The sequence below is a fragment of the Lactuca serriola genome, chromosome 4 (genome assembly GCF_051521515.1).
Source record: "Lactuca serriola cultivar US96UC23 chromosome 4, Lser_US96UC23_V15, whole genome shotgun sequence".
Taxonomy (NCBI): domain Eukaryota; kingdom Viridiplantae; phylum Streptophyta; class Magnoliopsida; order Asterales; family Asteraceae; genus Lactuca; species Lactuca serriola.
The window spans coordinates 361388160-361394470 of record NC_136411.1 but is presented as its reverse complement, the minus strand read 5'-3'; positions in this window follow the sequence as shown (position 1 = coordinate 361394470).

Below are 6311 nucleotides of genomic sequence, written 5' to 3'. Positions count from 1 at the left end.
TAAGGATGAGCTTCTAAACAACTTGGAAGACATGGTAGGTCCTTGTAGTATCAGATGGCAAGAAATTAAGATTGAACAAGTTTAGTCCACATGAGTTTGGATTTGTCATAAACCTTATCTTGGGATAGTGGTTGGGAATGACAGATTTCTATGGATAGAATACATATACGATAAAATCTAAGTGTCATAAGGTTTCTCTCCAATTCATGAAATTGATTGTGAGGAAATGCTTTCACTATGTAGTTTTTAAAGAATTTGAGTTAGCAATTGTGATGGTTTCATTCTCAAAATCATTTATGATTTTGACATCCCTTTTCATAGTTCGAATTGTGATAAATGACAAAGAGTTTGAACATTCGGGACTTATTAATTTAATTTCTGAAAGGTTTAAACACACACTTGTGATATTTAATTTGAAAGGTGTATGAGCTTGAGAAGTCTGAAAAAACTTATCAAAGCACCAAGTATCAGAAATCTGAATTGTGGTAAGAAAGTCAATAAGTATTGATTTCTAGATGTCCAACTGATTTCTAAGTACATGTCAAAGCTTGTGGGAGCATAAGTGTTATGCTAATAAGAATATAATTATCATGTTAATGGAGCATGATTATTATGATAAATGGTGCGAGTTAGCAATGTTAATTATAGAAAACAAAAGTTTCAATTCGTAAAGTTGTAGGGTTCGAAAAAGTTGTTTTGCTATAATTAAGGGAGAGGAATTTATACTTTTATACTTTATTCCAAAACTAAAGGCTTAGATTGGTATTATAATCGAATTTAGTCATGGACATATGTAAATGTTGTGTTGAAATGATTCAACATAAAGAAATTCTATATGTGAATTATTGTAGCGAAAGCCTGGTAAAGTATCATGTCTTTATGTAAGATATTATGAATCATATCCCATATGATTCAGATATAGGATTGATTACATATGCTATAACACTAATCTGTTCTAAATTTTCAAATGCCTAGGGCATTTAGAGGGAAAAGAGACTAGAACGAGATATGACTAAAATGGTTAAGCAATTGTCAAGGACAATCTGAGGTTTACCAAGGATTGGTTGTTTATGGACAGTTGGTGTAACATCCGGATATCCAGGCATGGAAATTTGAGTATTTTATTTTGGAATATGAAGAGACTCAGCGAGTTGATGCCTCAACTCGTCAAATAGGATCGCGGCTTGGTGATTTGTTTAATGAAGGGACTCGACGAGCCGGGTATCTGGAATTACTGAGTCAGTGCTGTTAAGGAAAACCCTAATTGCACGGGTTGAGACCTATTTAAAGGACCTTATAGCCCTCTTGTGTGGCTACCAGTCCAGAGAGATGTACCCTAGAGAGCTGGAGCGAAGTGTGAGAGAGATAAAGCCATTCTAAGCATTTCTTGGTGTGATCTTGCAAGGGAGAAGTCATTTCCAGCAAGGGAGGTCAAGGGAGTTGTTTATTCAGAGTTCCTGAGCTTATATCTTCATTGTAGAGGTATCAAATCGTTTTCCCTTTTCTGTTTTAGGTGAGATTGGTGATTTTAGGGTTTTTACACCTTCCTATGGCTTGTAGTGATGAGTATAGGGTCCCTTTGTGTGAGAGATCCCAGATCTGGACCCATAGAGGTCAATAGGGCCTTATTTTATATGCTTTATGATGATTCATGGATAGAATGAGACTTTGATGCCATTCTTGGAGCCATTTCTCCAAGAAAAGCCTTGTGAGCTTTGCATGTATGTCAAGCCTCGACCTTTATGTGGTTATTGGTCATAGGGAAGCCATATCTATGGATTAGAGGAATAGATCTGACCTCAGAAGGTCAGATGAGTGTTGGCATGGGAGCAACTCGCCGAGTCCATGGGGAGACTCGACGAGTCGAGTAGGGTTGCCCGTGGTTCGAATCTAGTGGAAACCCGTCAAGTGGAAGGTTCACCCGACGAGTCGAGTGAGGCCGTGGAAGAGACAAAAGACACGCATGGACTCGCCGAGTCACCCTTGTGTACTCGACAAGTCTGGTCAGTGTTGACCGTTGACTTGAGTTGACTTTTGTTAACTTTTAGGGTTTGGTCAACAATTGGTCATGTGGACCATTTGAAGGGTAAAATGGCCTTTTATCCTTCTTAGAGGACATGGAAGGGATTAGTCTAGCCTAGAGAGCCATTATTGATTGAGATAATTGTTTATGTATTTAGGCAGAGGCTAGATCAGTGTATCCGTGTGCGAGATTACCAAAGACATCTGAGGTGCGTCTTCTCACTATACTTTACCTTGAGTGGTAATTAGAGTTATGTGACAGAGTTATTGTATCCTATTTATGTGATGTGTTGCTCTGCATTATTCTATGTGATTTATGCTGTGTGTATATGAGAGTTAGGACCGGAAGGTCCACAGAGCTAGGACCAGAGGGTCCACAGAGTTAGGATTAGAGTTATGTGCCAGTGTATTTGTATGCTATTTATGTTATGAGATTTGTTGTGATATATGATATGCATGATTCAGAGTTACCAGAGTTAGGACCTTTGGGTCCATAGAGTTAGGGCCAGAGGGTCCATAGAGAGTTGGAAGTAGAGGGTCCCACTGAGACATACTAACCAGAAGGTCAATAGAGCTATAGCCTTGAGTGGCTAATATGTGTTAGAGTGGTATTTTGGGGAACTCACTAAGCTTTGTGCTTACAGTGTTTTGTGGTATGTGTTTCAGGTTTCCTCATAATCACAGGACGACATCAGCTCGATTGTACACACCAGAGGAAGCATTTGTTTTGGAGGATCCTGGTTGATTAAATGATTGAACAAAAGAGTCATGATTTTTAATTTGAATAAAAATGAGATTTTTGTGAATTGTGTTAAAGAAATAAGTGAATTTAAATGAAAAATTTGTTCTGAATATTTCGGTGTTACAAGTTGGTATCAGAGCCTTGGTTTGAGGGATTCGGATGCACCTTCGGGTAAATCTGGACTCAAACTAAGGAAGTAAGAAAAGTTTTGAAAGAAATGATTTTCTAAAAGTGAATAAGAGTTCAAAAGAGAAAGCAAGAAAGAGCAGTGTGTACAATCAACTAGAGCCCGAACAGTGATTTCCCAAAATACCCTTACTTTGTTATGAGATATTTATGAAACATTTTATGAGATATTATGCATGCTAGAGACAGGCTAGGTATTTCATATCTTAGGACTAGAGTGGCCTTATTTGTGATGCCTTAGCCTAGGAGTTGCTGTTGTATGTGATGTGCTTTTGAGTACGAGATAAGTGATAGTATTCAGCTGGAATCCTTTAGGGGATTTGAGTCGAGGAGTAATAACCTTTGAAGGTTTTGTAAGCTGAAGGAGATGCTTCGATGCCCGAATGCTGCCGAGAGGGTAGCCAGATGCCATGTGGGGCGAAGATGTTAGAGTTTGGTGATATCCTTCGAGTGTGAGGAAAGCGAGTGGATAATAAACTTGGAAGGTTTTGCGTGCTGAATGAGATGCTTCGATGTCTGAATGCTGCTTGCTTCGTGCTTTGTGGAGCTCTCGGTGATGGGAATCAGCTACTAAGTGAATATGACGATATTTAGGAGGTAGATCGCTGGCATCATTAGGAGTTCTTCAGCAGCTGATGGCGGAGAAGTGGTAGAACCAAGAAAGAGCCTAGGTAGTAACCTTGGCCAGATGAGTGCGCTGGCAGAGTTTAGCATTTCGCTGAGGAGCAAGCACGTGTGACGGAATTGGTAAACGAGAAGGTTAAGCAGCTACTTAGGAGCTCTGGGATGGTCCGTGTGGAAAGTATGGGTAGATGTGGCAGGTAGTATGTGCCCGTTCTACCGAAAGTAGAGGACCCATACTCGATACAGGGAGTATTCTGAAGGTTCTAAGTAGCAGATTGAGTAGTGATGTTATGGTTCGAGTACCATACATCGGAGCAGATTGGGAAGTGATGTTATGGTTCGAGTACTATACATCGGAGCAGACTAGGAAGTGATGCCATGGTTCGAGTACAATGCATCTTAGCAGATTGAGGGGTGATGTTATAGCTTCGAGTGCCATGCCTTGTAGCAGATTGAGAAGAGATGTAAGGGGCTGAGTATCATGGTTCTTAGCATAGGATGCTTGTGATTCTCCGGTTGTCCGATCAGGATTGATTGTTGGAGTTGGACGCGATGGGGTTTAAGGCCTGAGGGCCATGATTGAGTTCGAAAAGGCATCCCTTGAGGGGGAGGTCAAGAGCATTTCAGAGTACCTTGGTAAGATGTTAGATGTAGTTGCAAGACTCAGGGATTAGTAGAGGAGGCTTTTATGAGGGATTGCGGTCTGAGTGACCAATCAGCCGATGGAAGAGATGTCACCTTCTGTGACTTGTTGGGTGCTTTTTATGTTTCCTATGGGAAGTAGGAGCGGCGTGGGATATCAGTTTTTGGGTTTAGGAGAGAACCCTACGGATTGACATTGATGTCGATTTTTCCACCAGAGTATCAGGCAGCATGTCTGCCGCAAGGAAATGATCTACCATGAGCAGGTAGTCAGTGGGGACTAAGATGGTCAAGGACCACATTACACCCTAATTGAGTATAGTAGGGCATGTGGAAGCGGTATCAGCGGGTAATCCAGTAAAGTATATAAAAGCAGTGGCTCTTCTGTCTATGATGGACATTGAGTATGGTAGTGGAGTCCCTATTCTCGTGATGATTCACGTGTTGGAGCAGGGGTTGAGAAGTCGAGGAGGAGGAGTATGATGATTTATTGTTTCAGTCTAAGAGTCAGTGATAGTACTAAGCAGTTGGGATGTTCGGTATTGGGATGGTATGAGACTTCGAATGGCTAGAGACAGTCGTGATGAGAAGTCCCTGAGGATTTCTTCTGAGATTTAGGGTATTTGAATTTTCTTGATCTCTAAGTTGGGAGATCATTAGGTGTTGTATGGCACCTTCCAAGCGTAGGTGCGATGTTTCTGGAGGAAACCTTCTGTGGGGTAGAGTGTTGATGCGTCAACTGGTGATGGTTAGAACCCTAAGTTGGCGAGAACCGGGTATTTTATTGAGGGAACCAGATATTTGTGCAAGAGCGGCTATGTGACAACCCGAAACTTCTAACCTATGTAATTGATCCGCGTATCAGCACTAAAACTTGAATTCATTATCTTTTTTAAATCTTGTGGTTCCATATGAGTGCTCTAGACTTAGTATAATCTAGATATGAGTCTTAGGAAGGGTTGGAGAGTGTTTAGCGTCACAAAATTGGGCTAAACTCACTAAATAAGGTGTGTACGGCCACACACCTATGTGTATGGCCACACATCCATGTGTGCAGCCACACACCCAACGGCAAACACCCTCAACCTCACACCCAACCCAATATATGGATGGATACCCCTTCATTCATTCATTTAGATGTTGCTTTTCCCTCTCTCTTCTCTCTCTCTCTAGATCATCAACCAAAAACACTTTGAAGGCTTCATATTCGTGATCTACTCCATCCTCAAGCTGATTATAGTGGTAAACACTTGAATCCCAAGCTTAAAACTCATCATGTTCATCATATTCATCATCCCTTGAAGGTGTACGGATGCACACCTTCATTTGGGGGCAGCACATATTCAAAACTCCCAAGTATGAAGAGCAAACACTTCAAAAATCATCATATGGACTCAAATGAGGAGTGTACGGCCGTACACTCCTCTGTACGGCCGCACACTCCTGTGTACGGCTGCACACACCCTCTGTACGGCCGCACACTCTTGTGTGCAGCCTCAAAAACACTCCTGGCCACACTCCCCAACCGCACACTCATTTTCAAGACCATACACCCACTCTAATGCTCATATTTGGCCCTAAACTTGCATAGATCATTATGTTTGGATCATAAGACACTTATTCTTAGTAATTCCAAGCCCTATGAATGTTTTCCCATCATGTTTAGTCATGAAACACCATAGTTCTAACTCATTTATGTGTCATCACCTGAATAATAGGGGCCATTGGCGTTCAGGGCATCCGTTGACACTCGAACCCTACGTTAAACTGTGAGTTCATACCCTACTCCTTTTCAATGTTTTTCACTGTTTTTAGGGGGGGGGGGAAATACAAGAAAAGTTCAAGGAATACTTGTACTCAAAACTTGTTTTACATGGATCATCGTTTGTAACAACATCTTTCTGTATTATTACTAGTAAATTTTTTATTCCTATAAATTGGAGACATGTCCTCGGGAACACTCTACAGAGATACGCGAGTGGAGGACCGCCCCCGTAACTAGAATCTCTTAGATAGGGAGCGTGACTTGAGTGTATAGATCTATACGGGGCTGACTACCCCACACCTGGCTGCTAGCTACAGCCGAACCGAAAGG